The sequence below is a fragment of the Dendropsophus ebraccatus genome, chromosome 11, assembly GCF_027789765.1.
Source record: "Dendropsophus ebraccatus isolate aDenEbr1 chromosome 11, aDenEbr1.pat, whole genome shotgun sequence".
Classification (NCBI taxonomy): domain Eukaryota; kingdom Metazoa; phylum Chordata; class Amphibia; order Anura; family Hylidae; genus Dendropsophus; species Dendropsophus ebraccatus.
Window position 1 is genome coordinate 24721985 of NC_091464.1, and position 15966 is coordinate 24737950.

General features: G+C 44.8%; 1 protein-coding gene across 3 annotated transcripts in view; it reads right to left on the reverse strand.

The window, feature by feature from the left end:
* The window catches only part of CSDE1 (cold shock domain containing E1), a 32875-nt gene extending 17801 nt beyond the window's left edge, over positions 1-15074 (reverse strand). For all 3 annotated transcript variants that reach the window (XM_069944758.1, XM_069944759.1, XM_069944756.1), the window contains exons 1-2: positions 14987-15074; positions 5288-5670 (exon numbers count right to left, since the gene is read on the reverse strand). The gene's annotated coding sequence lies outside the window, so the exon portion shown is untranslated. The remainder of the gene's footprint in view (positions 1-5287; positions 5671-14986) is intronic.
* Between the last annotated feature and the right edge of the window lie 892 nt (positions 15075-15966).

Consider the following 15966-nt stretch of genomic DNA (forward strand, 5'->3'; position numbering starts at 1 on the left):
AAAAAAACTGGGGATACAATGAAAGCATTGTCACAGGAACACCCAGATAAACAAGGGAAGTTCTACCATGATACAGTGCAGATTTCCCTACCGCTTGAGGATCACATCTGCTGGAGAATAGTCTGTAAGGGTGCGTTCACACCTACAGGATCTGCAGGCGATCTGCAGCAGATTTGATGCTGTGTTCAGTTATTTAAATGAAATCTGCTGCAGAAAATCAGCTGCAGATCCTGTAGGTGTGAACGCACCATAAAGGCCATTGATAATGTAACCTGTACAGCAGTAAAGCAAAGTATCTCATACCCATGCCAGTAGCCAATATTATACATGACCCAAAAGTTCTTCCTCGTCCAAATTTGCATTAGAAGTGACCACCCCTTAGAAGCGCTAATATACAGATCTCTCAATGCGAGCTGAGGGAGGGAGAAATGATTAGAGGTGTAATAAGGTCTAAAATTATTTTTAAAATATACTAAAATATCTACTTGTGGGAAAATAAATAGATGAACTAAATCACATGCAGAATGCAAAAAAAAAAAAAAAAAAAAATATATATATATATATGATGAGAAACAAATGAAGTCATGGCAGGAAGAGGAGGGATAAGAAGCCACTGTGTAAGGCATGTGCCCCAACTCTATATGGACTAGAGCGAGCAGTTAATCATTAGAACTGGTGAAATAACTTACTGATCGGCCATAAGGTGATAAAGTCAGTCCGACTGGAGATGCATTGCCCAGGTTGGCACTAACGTATGCAGTAGGGGGAGAAGACGGCATGGAAAATTCAACAAATTCTTTCCAGGTGCTTGCCATATTCCTACTCCTGTTTCAACTTAATTTTACAATGCTGCATATAACAAAATCAAAACAAGACACCTTATCAATTCCAGTGAGGCTGTAAAATGAGAAAAGAACTCATTGCAAGATGCCAGCCCTAGAAGGTGAAGAGAGGTTAGAGGTCTAGACTACGATGGAAATGGCAAACCATTGTATTTGGTTATGGAAGGATGCATTGTGGCTGACAGCAAGACAAGGATAAACAGTTAACCAATTCTTTAAAATATGTACTCCGATAAGACGAGGTGTATTGTGCAAGGCGTGCAGAGAACACATTGAGGAATGAATCAAGGCCGTCCATTTTGGAAAACTCATTTGATTCATTCTCAAAGAGGAACAAACACAGATTTTGCACATAACTTGGCTGCTGGCATTACATGCACCTGGTAGAAACGGGCCGATTCTATAACACGTCAGTCATTTCTCCTCACATAAGAGACGTCTGCTCTGACAAATATTCCAAACATAATTGTTAAATAAACTACAGGAAGCAGAAATAGCCAGGCAATACAGTATACATTATGTCATGTTAAAGACGAAAGCCTTAACACTTCTAAGGCCTATCGGCCATACAATGGGCATCTTTCATGTACCCAGTGTGTGGAACAAAGATTACACCAAAAGTAAAGCATGAGGTGTGCAAACCCCACCAAAATGCATTAGGGCCCAACTGAATGGGATGTAAGAGGTGTATTTAGAAGGGTTTTTCAGTGGAGCGAACAGGGGGCATTCCCTACTGTTACCTGTTGGTCTATGGTTAAAGGGCATTACAAGCAATACCTGTGCCTGTAGGCCATCAGCTAGACAGCCATAGTTTATAACTCCCCTACATGTTGAAGGAACGTAAAGACTTTTACTACTTAGTGGATAAGTGGGTTGGTATAATCTGGTCGGCCAGATTCTTCACATGCATGTAAAAGGCTTCAATCACAATGACTTCTTTCTAGATTACACAAGACAATTCAACTGGGATAGCCAAGAAAGATGCTCCTGTGTGTAGCGGCTGTTATGGTACCCACTGCTTTAATATCCTCTTAGATCATGCCACTTATGTGACCTGTGCCAGTGGACACACATGCCTTATTAATGAAGGCGCGCTATTTAACATGTCAGGAAGTGTTTCTACTGTACCCACAGGCCCAATTCTCCCCATGTATGCCAAAACATTGATCGTTGTGTGGTCAAGCTAGTCTGTTTCTGAACAGAAAATCGCAACAGACTTATATAGGTCTACAAATTTTAGTTTAGCTTTGAGCAGGTTGGGTTCCATCACTATTTGGTATCCATCACTGGACTCTGTATGTACATGTTGCCAGATCTAAGATATTAGATGGACATTATGCTACGGAATCAGAACACCAGGGGGCACACCACCACAGGGAAGCATTATTTAGCCACCAATTAAAGTAGAAAAAAAAAAAAAAAAAAAAAAAGATAGCTGTGCATGCATAAAAGGGTATTTATCGCTACACTTTTCTACATGTGTACAGCTGGCTGCAGACACTAATGTATGCCTATTCTCCCACAAGACAGTCAGAAAGGTATTTACATCTCAAACAGATGGAAGATAGCTAAAATATGCCACCACTTTATCGGTAGGGGTCTGACATCTGGTTAAGGGGCACAGCACATGCAAATGAGGGCCGCATCATTTTAGCATCACTATGTCAGATGTCCCTTAGCAGTGTATCTAATAAAAAAAAAAAAACACCCCGTTAAGGCTTTGTTTTCTCATAATACTAAAGTTGATCTTACCCTTGACTGCACTAACAAAAAACAAAAAAAACAAAAACAAACATGTCCTGCCCAGCTAAGAACCAGCATCCATTCCTAGCAGGGACAGTGCAGGATAATTGGACATCTATACACCCAGTCTGAAGATTGCCATACACCTTCAATAAGTGATGGCTGACCGACCCTTATCCTCCCCATACACAGGAACGTTAGTTACAGCCAAGCGTTATTGTGTTCTCAATAGGGAAGGGTAATGCACAGTGAGCGCTCCCAATGCGGCTTCTCCATCCCAAAACAAAGGGGTTGGGTAGTGATTTTTCCCCCCGCCTAAATCCCATATCTACTGACATCTGTTGGTGGATGGTCGGGAGAGCCCCATACATGGTATAAAGACATGCAAATGGCAGGTATAGTCAAAAGTCTTTAAGTTTATGAGGACCATTAGCAGCATCTCCATTGTGTACTGAAGCCCCCAGTACTGGCAGCTCAGTATAAACAAAAAGAACAAGGGAAGCAGGGTGAGGAACACAAGAGGTAAGGTTGGACGATAAATACAAAAAGGGGTAAAAAAAAACAAAACAAAAAAAAAACACTCACATGAACTTGTTATATTGGTTCAGTGTGAAGGCTCAATGGCATCTACATCAACACCTATGGCATTGAATTCAAGCTATACAAACAGGGACAAAATCCGTCAGAAGGTCAGGGACCTTTGCAGGAATGGGACTAAGGAGAATATTGCCTTTCCCGCCCATGGCACAACTACTATACTGTGAAACACACAATGTACCATCCAAACACAGGCTGAAACCACTGTCATGCAGACGTTTAAAGCGATGACAACCCCCCCACACAGCTGGTACTGTCCATTTGATGAGTGCTAGTCCTTGACAGATACGTCGATGCTTCCAGTGCTTTGGGTTAAAAATCATCTTTTAAAATCAGCAGCAGCCGAGTTAACGTGGCAAGGCCTAGAGCAGGGATGAGGAACCTTCGGCCCTCCCTGGCTAAGAGTGCGTCCTAGATCTAGGCCATGCCACATTGACTCTGATGCCGATTAAAACATCATATTTAACCCTAACCAAAGCACCAGGTGCATTTTTAAAGAGACTGGGAAGGACTTACTCTCAAATGGTTGGTACCAGAGGTTTTGGAAAAGTGGATTGGTCAATACAGTATCGCTTTAAAGCTGTCAGGGAATTACAAGTAGGTTTCCAGAAAGTGAGCAGGAGAGAGTGGAACCGGTAAATAAACTGGCACGCAACATTGGGACAAAGCAGCCAGTGCGTATAAAGGGTGGGTGGAATACGCAGTAGGTTATGGCTGGTACATATTGGACCATTACAGTGGCAATGTGGCCAAAACAACTGCACTCCATTGATGCTGCTAGGTGATAGTTTACACTTAGTTTGGCACATCTGAGGTGGTATTGTGTGCTGCTGGAAGGTATTATGTGTGCTGAAAGGTGCAACTTGGTTGTCACTGCTGGGGATCATATAGGCACAGCATAATAGTTTCTTCCTGGTATGGCCCAAGGAGGAAACATTGGAGCCCTGTTGTTGTGAATTTAATCCAATTGCACAGAAAGAGGTGAGGTCAGCAGCTTTTATACAACATAATGAACATGTTGCAAAGTTGTAAATCTTCAGTATGGGACTGGATAAACCCTATCTACATGTGATGTACTGACACTGCAGCAGACTGGAGAAGGCTACCACAAGCCAGGTCGTACATGGCCCGCTGGGGTCCACCCAGGGATGCTTTTACTAAAGCGGGTTCTATATACAGTAGAACCAAAAAATTTCTTATAAGTTAACCCTTTAAAAACTACTCTATTAGCCAAAAAAGGGACAGGTTTGTAAAACCACTGAAATCAGAAATTTCTATACAACCAAGTGTAAATATTAGCCTCTCAATAAGTCTTTATTGGATTTCAGTTGTGCAAACTTTAGCTCAGAATTAGTAACATCAATTCACTGGACTCTAGTGCAGAAGTTAACTGGTAGCAAGGGATGTTCTACATTAGGGATAGGCCTTGGGCCCTCCAGGTGTTGCAAAACTAAAGCTTTGGCTGCCCGGGAACGATGAGAATTTTAGTTTTGCAACAGCTTGAGGGCCGAAGGTTCCCTATCCATATCAGTATGGTTATGCTCATTACTTAAAGGGGTACTCCAGGAGGGCACTTTTTTGCTGGGACCAAGGAGTAGGTGGCCGAGGGAAAAGATGTCCACTCACCTGTCCGGTTCCAGCGGCAGGGCACGCATCACGGCGCTCCAGTGCCTGGCCGCTTCCGGGTGTCTGACGCGGGCCCGAGACGTGACGTCTCTGGCCCGCTCAGCCACTCAGTAAAGGAGGCGGGATCCGTTTCAAGTCGGCTCAGATCCCACCTCCTTCACCGAGTGGCCCTGAGACTTCCCAGCGATGCTGGACCCGCCGCTGGAATCGGGGAGGTGAGTGGATGTCTTTTCCGTCAGCCACCTCCTCCCCGGTCCCAGGGGGGGGATAAGGAAATATATACTTATTTCACATGATCTATAGAATTGGTAACTTCTGACCAGAAAGGAAAAAGTAAAAAAGTTAACTAAGTTCAGTCACAAATGTGTATTCTGATTTTTAGGATATAAAAATGGTCAGACCAGTAACGTATAATTTTTTGGAATGGAAAATTCAAATATAGGGACAGCTAAAGCGTTAACTAAGCAGAGAGTACCCACCTTGCTGAAATATTCAGGTATTGCACTCAGTAGTATTTACCAAAGCGTGTAGACAGCAGATGGTACAGAAGGTTGTTGGTTGCTAGTTTAAAAAGAGATAGTGAGAAAATGATCTACTGAGCTAAGAAAGACGACTCCCGCTACACAATGCGAATGCAGAGTGTGGCGCTGAGAATAAAACAAAGACTAATAGCAGCGTTGGGAAGTGCTCTTGTGTAGCTGTTGAGTAGGCACAAACTTCTTGTTTCAGATCAAGCGTTGTGTCTTCAGCGCAAGTTCTCTTCTTTGGTCTTGTATGTTACTATTGTGGCGGATGTTCCTTGACTGATCTGAACTTGAAGCAGCAGTTTCAGGTGGTAGTTTCTGTTCTGTTACACTTCATACTGAAAGACAAAACAGCACTATGAATGAATGAACTATAAATAAAAAATAAAGTAAAAAAAAGTTTTTTATATGCTAACCACACAGCATATACTCTTACATTTATGCCAGACACCACCTACACCCCCCAAGACTTCAGCACTGGCACCATGGCACGGCACCAGTGTACCTTAGAAACATATGGTCCAGAGTAATTTAGCAATTGTCAGCAAGTTTAGTTGTGCACTCACAAGGCAGGAAAGGAGCAGTTTGGCACAGCTTCAGCTTGTAAGGAGTAGTGTTGCACGATGCACCAAAATATCGATACTACTATCGATATTCGGAGCAAAAAGACGGTTCGGTACCAGGATTTCCTGGTATCGATACTTTATATTAAGCTGCGCAATGGCGCAGCTTAACATAAAGTATAGTGCAGAGAACATGGCCGGCGGCTAGCTGAGCGCCGGCCATGTTCTGTGTGCTGCCCGCCCAGCTCACCAGCTCTTGCTCCGTGCTGCCCGATCCCGGGTGTTGTCGTTCCCCCGCCTCACCAGCTTCTGCTGCCCGGTCTGTGAACAGGAGCGGGGCGCTGCAAAGTAGGTCAGAGTGGTTCAGCGTGCCACAATCCATGTGACACGGTCAGGGGTTAACTCACTACCCACTGGCCGACCTCTCCTTTGCAACCCGCCGGGTCCGCCCGGGTAGGGCTGCATGCCGCTGTCTCCATGGGGCGGTATTCATACTGGGCTGTGTTCCGATGTGACTCCCGGCCCCCGCACACAAGCCGCAGCCTCCTCACTACTTGCTTCTCGTCACTGTACATCGCCTGCTGTGTACGGAGCGGCTCGGATGCTGCCGACACTTGACAGCGGCATCTACACAGTTAAATAGCGCTGTCAAAAGTGTCAGCAGCATCCGAGCTGCTCCGTACACAGCAGGCGATGTACAGTGATGAGAAGCAAGTAGTGAGGAGGCTGTGGCCTGTGTGCGGGGGCCGGGAGTCACAGTGGAGGGGGGGAGGGAGGGGGAGTGACGCCGGGACCGGGCAGCATGGAGCAGAAGAGGCTGAGCCAGGATGTGAAGGTTCTGCTCCACTACAGTTATTACTATCCCCAACATACTATACTAGTGCTATGTGTCAGCCATACAACAAATACCCCCAACATACTATACTGTGTCAGCCATACAACAAATACCCCCAACATACTATACTGTGTCAGCCTTACTACTACTACCCCTAACATACTATACTGTGTGTCAGCCATACAACTACTACCCTCAACTTACTATGCTGTGAGTCAGCCATACTACTTCTACCCCCAACTTCTATAATAAAAACAAAAAAGGGGGAAATATTGTCATCATAGCCTGTGTAAATGCATGTAATGCGTTTAAGTTGTAAATTAAAGGAACATATATTGTACCTTTGTAATAGTACCGATCTGAAGAATATAGATGACATGTGAGGTATATTACATGGTGAACATTTTTATATGCAGTCGGGGGAGTGGGGGTGGGGCACTTTATAGAATTATTATGTGCGGGTTATACGCTAAGTATCGAAATGGTATCGATCAAAATAAAACAGTTGGTATTGGTATCGAACTCAAAATTCTGGTATCATGACATCCCTAGTAAGGAGCTAGATTCAACTAAATAATCAGGAAAACACTTGAATAAGTAATCTAGAACCCCACACTGCTTAAAAGCTTCTAAAAAAACCAATCCTTTCTGGACATAATCTGGCTACAAACTAATAATTTTATGGTGAACATAACATTTGTCCTACGATGCTATGTTGAAGTAATGCCACTCGTACAAGGTCACAGAGACCTTGTATATCACTTAAGTCAGTGACCGTACAGGCTGCAATGGAAAGGAGTAACTTGAGAAGTTACTACAATGTAGGCTTCAAGTCAATCTCATTGACAGGTATGTTGTGTAAACACCAAATAGCAGACCACTGGCAGGACCAGCCAACCGTGTACAGTATGTGGGCCTACCATCGCTACCACAATGCTTGCTGGATAGTGATGAGTAAACTTGCCAAAAGTTCGGGTTCCCACAAACCCAACAGGTTGGCATTTGAATCCTGCTGCCTGGGGGAGGTGGGTAAAGCCATAGAGCTGCCTGGAAAACATGGCTACAGCCTGGCTGTCGGCTAGTTGGCTCATCTCTATTGTTGGAGAGAAAGATCAAGCATGTTTGATATCAATAACAGAATCCTTTACTCATGGGCAGGAGCCTAGAAGTTGCTTTTCACCCAAAAACTCCATTCAAAATTCCTCCACAAAAATCAGGACAGATCGCCATCAGGTGAACAGAAGTCTGCCTAACCAGGATGCCCAAAACAGACACCCCAAATCCAGCAGAACTACCAAGCACACAAAAAGGAGGGAATTTATCAGCTACATTGACCGAGGATGCCCTCACACACATTTTGTCTGGCGTTTCAGGCCAAAAAAATAAAAAGGCACCAATGCGGCACACTAGGTTTCCTTATCGCATTAGCTGTTTTTTTCTAGCATTTTTTGATAGTGTGCGAACAAACTTTTTGTGGTTGAGGTGTTTTTGTATGTCAATTTTTTTTACCTCTGCCATCACATGACCTAGCTGCTGGACCACAGCGATGGCATTTTTGAGGCAACCCGAACAATCCCATTGAAGTTTATGGAAGGAAAAAAACACTAGGGTTTGCAGGAAAAAAAAAAAGCCGCACCCTGAACACGCTGCGACTTGACACAACTGTTATGGAGCCGCAAAAACACCAGAGAGACCCCCCCCCAGAGCATCTGGAAACTAGGGGAAAATTCAGGGCTATGAGAAAGTGTCCTCCAGGTCTAAGTAAGAAAAAACGTATGAAAGTATGGGTTAAATGGCTTGGACAATAGAATTTTTTTTCCTCTCTTCAGCCTACTGGGAAAGTAGAGGGGTGAGGAGGAAGGGGATTCATATAGTTTGTGGTAATTGTGTATACTATTTGTAATTTTTACAGTGGGGAAAATGCTCTGGATTCAGGGCTTGATTAAATAAAAAAAAATGTATTGTATCACCAATATACACTTATTACAGGAAATGCTTATAAAGTGCTTTATTCCCTGCACTTACTACTGCATCAAGGCTTCACTTCCTGGATAACATGGTGATGTCACGACCCAACTCCCAGAGCTGTGCGGGCTGTGGCTGCTGGAGGGGATGATGGCAGAGGGACACAGGGCACTGGAGGGACACTGAGCATCCCTCTGCCATCATTCTCTCCAGCAGCCACAGCCCGCACAGCTCTGGGAGTCGGGTCGTGACATCACCATGTTATCCAGGAAGTGAAGGAAATGAACAGGAAACACTGAAGCCAGCCTAAGAATTGTGAAACTCTGCAACTCCCCTGCAATGTACACCACTTGTGGCATCACTGACCACCATCATAGAGTTTTTTAAAAGATATTTGTCAACTTAATAACAAATACCAACTTCACACAAGAGCTGGTGCATTTCCCAGCATAAAAAAACGCACACATGTATGGTGAGCAATTAAGATAATGCCAGCAAATTAGTTCAATATTTTTGTTTTGCAACAACTTCTGAAAAAGTTGCAACAAGCCTAACACTAAAAAGTTTAGCTATTAAACTATTGACAAATAGCACTCAATACACCAGATACTACCCCTAGGTTGTGTTCCTGTAGCTTTTCTTTGCTTACTTAATTAGGGGAAGAAAAAAATAAATAAAAATAAGTCAAGCCTTTATTAAGGTGCCTGAGACCTCAGGAACAAGGCCTAAAATCTTGCCATCAAATCTTTGCATTTTAATTGTAATGTAAAAAATAAATATATTATATATTTTTATATTCTCCAATTAAGCTAAATATATTGATTATGAATCCCCTACTAGACCCTGCTGCCACAGCTGAATGAAAGCTAGTGACAACCGCCTGTAAATCAAAGTCATGTAATTAAGCTTTGACTGACAGATAGCAATAAAGTTTAATAAAAGTTGCAAAACGAGTAGGTAAGCAACCAAATAGAAGAAAAAAAAAAAAGGTGAACAAAGGAACCAACATGACATGGCTCACAAGTGCTGTACGCCTCATTCGTGCCAATACGCCCTCAACAGCTGTTCTTCCATCTGAGAGAATTCTTATGCAGTTGTTGTAGAGGTCCCATCTAGTAACTATTATTAGGCCGCCAATTCGCAGTATTGTCTGCAGCAGCTGTGTGCTTAAGCCGCTTTATTCTGGGAACGTGGCATACAGCGATGCATTTATAAAAAGGTGGTGATGCTGCCGAAAACGCAATTCTAATGGAAAGGCTGGTGGAGACATGGCACAAAACCACTCCTTTTAACCAAAAGAGTTTTAGTGCTACACAAATACAACAACTAACATAGTAAAATCTACATAAAGTTATTTCTCATCCTAAGTGCAATGCTAATAAAGAGTACCTGCCATTACTAAAAACTACAAAAAAAAAAAAAAAAAAAATAGAGATGGCACTCCGCTGTTGGGTTTGCCTGCCACGAGCACGCCAAGACAATAGTAAAGAAGAATTCCCGGCACTCACTAAATAAATTCTTTATCCACATTCCAATAGGGAGGTTACAGTAGTCATAGGACACACTTCGCTGCATAGGCCTTCATCAACTTGACATGCTGAAATGCATCCTATAACCTCCATATTGGAATGTGAATAAATAAGGAAAGATTGGAGTTCTGGATATTAGTCTTTACTATGAATAAAAACTATGTCCTAGGGACAGAGCAAACATTTTTATTAATTGGGATCAGAGTGTTCAAAACTGACCGATCCTGGTAACGGGGCAGGAGAAGACAAGACTTTGTACAATCTCTCCTGACTTTGTTGCGCAACCTGGTCAGACACCCAAAGCCAGTCTTTTGGGCAGCGCGTGTCTAAGGCTACATTCACACTGGGTGTGTTCAATGACGTTTACAGAGGTCTATTCTACAGGGAGGGGTAGGCCACGATGTGAGCTACAGCTTCTCACAACTTAAAGGGTTATCCAGCGCTACAAAAACATGGCCACTTTCCCCCTACTGTTGTCTCCAGTTTGGGTGGGGTTTTGAAACTAAGTTCCACTGAAGTAAATGGAGCTTAATTGCAAACTGCACCTGAACTGGAGACAACAGTAGGGGGAAAAGGGACCATGTTTTTGTAGCGCTGGATAACCCCTTTAACTCAAAGAAAATACATTGATTTTATGGTGGAGTAGACAGGATCTAAGACTACAGACTGCTGTAAAGAGACTGGCTGGCAGGGGGAAAGAGGAGGAATCAATAAAAAGTAAACTGTACCATTCCTCCAAGTGTATAAATAAAACCCCTTGTCAATAGGGCATGCCCCTACAGAGTGACACTAATCACACCAACTAGACTGTGTAAAGTAGGCCATACACCTTCCAACAGCTGTCGGACATACAATCCCCCGTACACATGAAGATGCTAAAGCAAGATTCCTCTGGTGACGGAGAACAAAAGGATTGGGCAATACATGCCTAAACCACCCCACATCTGCTGGGAGAGATTCAGGAGGCCCCCATAAACATTTCCCTTTTCCTCCAATGTGTATTGTGCCCTTAAAGGGGCACACACACACACACACACACACAGATGCCTTCACAACATGTCTGCCATTTCCTTTTGCTGTAGCTGCAGGGCAAACTCCCAAGTAACAGATGCCACTATGTCTATAGTGACACCCATCTGAGGTATATAGCAGCCAATCCTTACTACATATTTTACAAACCCAACTATCTATTGTGTATAAGGCTAACCACTACTGGCAGATAGGGTAAAGGGGGTAACCAGGCACTGGCATATTGTAATCTAAGATGAGCGGCTTTTTATAGGTGGAAATCAATAGTCCAGGCGATTTTAAGAAACTTTGTAATTAAGTTTATATGCGAAATCTGCCATTATCTGCATGTAAAAAGCCTTTTCCCAGGTCCCCCCTCCTCTCCTTTCTGCTGTCCACTCCTCAGAATCAGGAAATCTCGACTGTTTTTTCATCTATCCTGTCTGGTCTATGGGGAGGGGGAAGGGGCTGAGAGCAAAGGATTGCTCAGCAGGGGAGCTATTCAGAGCCCTAATTAGAGGTCAGATAACGCAGTGGTGATGTCAGAGGAGAGAGCCCAGGATGTGAGTAATTTACCTCTTTGTTGTCCTGTTTTGCAGCTTTTACTTTCTCTCTCCATAGGAAAACCATGAAGACAGGGGGGAGAGCTTCAAACTGCTTTTTTATGATAAAAATGCATTTTTCGGCTAATAGATCCAATTACAAAGTTTCTTAAAATCGCCTGGACTATTGATTTCTGCAATAAAAATTTTAACGACAGTGACACTTTTAATGCATGTATATGGGGATTAAAAGAGATGGCCAACATCCATCTAAGGTGTATGGGTAAATTGAAAGGGGTATTCCCATTTCAGCTTATCCCCTATCCTGACAGGACCCCACCGATCCCAAGAACAGAGCCAATAGTCTGTGCGATGAATGGCACGCTCGCCACGCTCAATTCACTCTGTATGGGATACTGATCTCTGAAGCATTCAGCAGTCTCCTGGAGAATTAAGAGCAGACCGCTATGGCCACGCAGGCACAGGGAGTGCTCCATTAATCGCAGGGACTATTGCTCCCCTGTTCTCGGGGTCGGTGAGTTTCTCAGCAGTCTGACTCCCAGCTATGAGTCGGTTACACCCTATGTATAGGAAACAAGCTAAAATGGGGAAGAAAGACGACATTCTAACATGTAGGTTAGACAATCCGTTTATTGCCAGACTTTGAGGACTCCCTGGAAAAGTTTCTTTTCTGGTATCTTGCGCCATTTTTCTTAACAGACCAAAGTTAGAAATGAACAGAGTACCGAGCGCCATACTCCCTGTTGCATACAGTGAAACCTTATGAGACAAAGCTTCCTGCTACTTCTACATGAGAGACCTGGGGCCATAGAATTACATTACAGTGAGTGTTTCACTAAAGACATGCTGTCTCATAAGGTTCCAATGTGAAGCAGGAGTTTCATATAGTCATAGGATAATTCCCTTTCTGCACCCTTACCAGTATTCTCCCAGACACACAGGGCAGCACACACGATGGAACAGCTTCCTTGGGTCATCTTCACAGCTGATCACCATAGTAAAAGTGAATGTCAGGAAAACCTAGGGCTTTTTTAAAGGGGTTATCCAGGGATAAGAGTCTGGATGCTCTCTGCTTCTGATCACATGACCTTATAGGAAATTCCCACTCAGCCAATCACAGGCCACATCAGTGACCTGCCTAAGCTGGTGATTGGTTACAAGGCAATTATCTGTACACCATCACGAGCAGGAAGCAGCAGAGAGCATTGGGACCAACTAGAACAGGGATGGGGAACCTTCGGCCCTCCAGCTGTTGTAAAACTACAATTCCCATCATGCCTGAAAAACCAAAGCTTTAGTTTCAGCCGTCCAGGGATGATGGGAATTGTAGTTTTGCAACAACTGGAGGGCCGAAGGTTTCCCATCCCTGATCTAGAAGAGAAATACAGGATTGGAGTAGGAGTGTGTGCTTATTGCAGGACTAGGGGCCGCGATAGAAACACTGGGTCCATCTATTTCCCTTCTTATTATCTTAGGATAGATATGGGTTTATCCCAGGCAGGTTTATAATCAGTTATTGTAGTAGATTTACCAACCACTTCTGCTGGAAGTTTGTTCCAAGCATCTACTACTCTTTCAGTAAAGTAATGTTGCTTCTGATCTTTCCCCCAGTAACCTCTCAGTGTCCTCTTGTTCTTGAGTTCATTCTTTATTTTCTAAAAACACTTCCCTCTTTAACCTTTACCATACTTATAGGTTTCGACTGTGTCCCCCCTTTCCCCAAGGTCTGTAGGCAAAAAATTCAGGCACCCATTCTAGCGTACCATACTGTATTACATGCAGGGACATCAAACTCCAGCCTGCAAACCTACAATTCCCATCAACGATATCCATACAAGATAAAGAAATAGGCACTCACCCACGTATGTGAACCTGCGGTTTTTATGAAAAGATCTTGGAAATAAGAAGAGTTCACATACGTGGGTGAGTGCCTATTTCTTTATCTTGTATGGATGTAGTTGGACTTTTACGCCGTCCAGGCATGATGGGCATTGTAGTTCTGCAACAGCTGGAGGGCAGGAGTTTGATACCTCCTATTCTATTAAGTCATTGAAGAAGTCTGGGATAATCGATTTTTTTAATTTTTTTAACAGGAGCTGGGAGGATAAAAGAAATAACGTATTCTTACCACCGCTCCGGTGCCCAGAGCCTCACTAGTCTGAACGGTGACCCGGATCATGATGTGTGGGGCCACTCAGCAGAGTCCTGCCTTGGCCGCTGATTGGCTGAGCGTACCTCACACGTCACAACCCAGGTCCCTGTTCAGACCAGGAAGCATCCAGGACCAGCACTAGAGCGGGGGAGGTAAGTACGTATTATTTGTTTTATTCCCCCCCCCCCCTTCTCTAGTACATGTTAAAAAAAAATAAAATGGATTTGTCTAGACTTCTCCTTTAAATTATTCCTAGCTAGATCACTGGTCTACTGTACAGATATGATTCAGGGATATGTCCCCGGGCCTCCACCTCCCATAACACAGACTGGAGCCAGCAGGAAAACAGCTGAATCCCCAGCACTGATCAGGTTCATGGCGCCACATCAGGAATTCCTCCCGGCCCGGGGATTGCGACACTCCGCGGCGGGGAAACAAGCACACTGCATTTCCTAAACCACGTTCCTCATCACGGGCGCTATGCATGCTGGGAGACGTAGTCCCAACGTGACCCCGATGAAAGGCACGAGCCGCCCAGGGACTACAGCTCCCATCACCCCCCGCGCCGAGCTCCAGGAGACAGCCGCTTCGCACCCTGCCTGCCAGCTGCGGAGTAGCCGCTCCACCCGCCGCCTGATTGGACGCCCAAACACCCGATCCCCGCCCCCACCCCGCATCGTGAGACTCTTTGTCCACCCGCTACATTCACCATTATGAGACACGTACGGGCGCTGCCCAAGGCTTGTGAAATCCGCCTCAGTATACGCGCAGACACCGGGCTACCGCTCACAAGCCTCCCGCCTCCCGTAGGTGACGTGTTCCGTACATTAGTACAGACCGGCAGTCTCCAGACAGGGCAGACACGAGGCCAGGCACCGCTGACGGGGCAAGACATGACAAAGCGGCTCTGCCCACACGCAGCCCCGGGTCACTAGGCAACACTCACCGCTTCTACCCACGTCCCGCACCCCGCCCGTACCACACCGAGGCTAAACCGCGCATTTCCCGCCCCAAAATCCAGTAAAAAGAGCAAACTCACCCCAACAGCTCACAGCACTATCACCAGCGCCGCCATAAGCAGCACGGCACATTACGTAGGAATAAAACACAGGCTTCTCGCGAGATCTTGTATCCCCACGGGAGGAGGCGGGAAAAGAGCGCATGCGCAGTCCCAAATAGAGAATGCGGCGCTGGCCATAGCCCCACGCATGCGCAAAGGGCTCCTTTTCCCGAAGAGCTCGGGTGATGTAATTTTATTGGCTCCAACCCAATGTTTTTCTACCCTTGTCCTGACACAACCCACATGGAGGCACTGGGCGACCTGGCCACGGAGTGTGAGCTTTATTGTGGCCTGTCGTCTTATTGAATTAGCCAGTAAATTATTACTTCTTAACTTTCAAACTGATGGAAAAGACACCAGGCGGAATCTGTGTGACTTTTGGTGATTTCTTAAAGGGGTTGTCCAGGATTTTAAAAACATAGGGGGAGATTTATAAAACATGGGTGTAAAGTAAAAACTGGCTCAGTTGCCCCTAGCAACCAATCAGATTCCACCTTTTATTTTCCAAAAAGTCTGTGAGGAAGGAAAGGTGGAATCTGATTGGTTGCTAGGGGCAACTGAGCCAGTTTCACTTTACACCATGTTTGATAAATCTCCCCCATACCCTTTAATTCATGTGGTGTGACTACCCTTTAGACACATCACTTAGGTGCCTTATCATGCGGGTGGCGCTGAGGTGCTGTTGAACCTCTCTGAACTGGTTTTGGCATGCTCCGTCTCTTGGTATGGTGGGCAGTACCAGCCAAGGTACTGGCCAAGAGCTGTCCGCTGTGCTTTTTGCCTTTGCTCCCTCTTTTGTTCTGTTGGGGTATGTGCACTGAGGAAAACACATGGAGGACTTGTGGTGAATTGCGCCGATCGTCCCCAAACGCTCCTGCTTCACTCTCCGTCTGTGCCATAGACTCCATTCCATTCCTACGGGTTCATTCTTTTGGCGGACGGCGGAATCTGCCTGACAA